We start from the raw sequence: 2,120 nt of genomic DNA on the forward strand, positions 1-2,120 counted from the left end.
TTGTAATTTTTCCCCCGGTATTAAGATTTTGTTCTGGAGTGTATGTGACTAATAAAAAAATGACTAATAACATAAAATAGATAGAGATAGATTTTGACATTTTGCAGACCTTAGAGGGATTTTATAATGCATTTCTTTGGGATAAAATGAGTAACCCCTTGTGACAAATGAGTAAATATAGTATGATACACAAATGGCTGCATCTCTAAAACTATAATATATATCAAATGATCAGGACCAATGGATTCAAAAATACGATCCAATCTGATATGTAACATGTTAAATAAATGTTACATTTTTTTACATTTATTTATGATAAATATGTGAAATCAAACATTTAAATTTAGAGGTGTTTCCACTTGTCTTAAGAGTTTCCACGACTGATTTTGTCATTCCACCTCTAACAGAAAACATTTTGTGGGGCTTACCCTTAACATATTAAATATAGCCATTTGTCATTAATGAGGTAATTGTACCAATTTATACACCAGCTGATATTGTATTGATAAGAATGCATGCAGAGATAGTACTTTACAGCTGGTCTGCTCCCAGATCTGTAAAGGTCTTGTTGTTGTTGATATGCTGACCTCAGTGCTGTCCAGGAATAGCTACCTGGGCAGGACCCCTAGAGCCACATTCTAATAAACAGCACAGGGATCTCTAGGACACCACGCATGCTACCCTCCTGTCCGTCTGCTCCTTTCTCTCTCGCCCTCTCTCTCTTTATAACAAGCTCAAATTTCCCTCATGCAGAAAACTCCCCGTAGTCAAAAACAGCTTTGGACAGCAAACCTGAACGGCCCAGGGCTGCAAGGACACGCTGCTCAAAATTCGATGAAGCATTTATTAATAGACAGTGGGTTTGTCTATGTATGCACTATATACAGTGCCTGTACATAAATTGCTTACAATTCTTGGAGGACTGTAGATAGAACACAAAGATATGATTACACCAAATAATAAATCACATTTGCGTTGTGGAGTAAATTGCCAAGCTCTGGTAAAAAAAACAAAAAAATCTCTGTGTCTCTCTACCTCCCACACACACCCTTAAACTCCCTCGATCTGTCTATCCATCACACACACTCACGTACACACAGCTGAGCGGGGTGGCGTGGTGCCTTGGAGGCCCACTTAGTGGCTGTGTGGATTTGATGAGAAGGGCCTTTTGCTTTATTTAGTGAAGTGCTGCCTAATATGATTATGGTCAGCATGCCTCCTGTTCTCTCTCACATTGGAGAGCACACTGGGAGCTATTACCCGAGTCCCTGATGACCGGGAGGATACGACAAGGAAAGAGACACCTCAGAAATCGCAGGTGAGACAGACAGCGCGCAAGAAGACACACATAACCTTGACCTCTTCGGGCATAACAAGTGTGCGTTCAGGTATAACTGATCATCTGTCATTGTCCCACAGAGGTCACATTTAATAGGATATTGGCAGTCAGCAGGCTTGATGTCCGCAGCTGCATTAAACAGGTGCTGCGGGGCCCGACGCTGCGGTATGTGGCCGTACACGCTGCTGTTCATATTACATAGTGACAAACAAATCACACAGGATGGTTTTACAAGTGTAAGGCTTATCAGTGAACTCTCAGGACTGGTATAATGCAGATTACAAACATAGCAGACACTCAAACATGGGAGAGTCATAATTTACCAGGGAGTGACGTCAGCCAACGAGGATTCTTCCGCAAACATGATTTTAAGCCTAATGCTGTAGTGAAGAATACAACAAGAACATGAAAACATATTAAATGAATTAAAGTAAGTGTGATGTAGAAACTTGAAGCCACCAGTGCACATCCACTGAGAATGGACTTTACAGTGACATCTTGTGTCCAGCAGCAAAAGTTTAGAAATCAACAACATTTGCAATTTAATTTGTTAATGTGGTAGAAGGAGTAGATTACTTTTTAAGTCTACAATATGTACTGCCACTGTCACGTTGAAACAATAACAAAAGTGGACATTTGGTGACATTGTGAAGTAGTGTGGGATCTTTGGAGCTGTTGTCTTTACCACAATTGCCATCACTGCAGTTCGCTTCAGTGGTTAGGATTCAATTCAATTCATTTTTCAATTTTATTTATTTGTATAGCACCTATTCATAACAGA

This window comes from Morone saxatilis, unplaced genomic scaffold (assembly GCF_004916995.1).
Source record: "Morone saxatilis isolate NCDOM2014 unplaced genomic scaffold, NCSU_SB_2.0 Contig15, whole genome shotgun sequence".
NCBI lineage: Eukaryota > Metazoa > Chordata > Actinopteri > Moronidae > Morone > Morone saxatilis.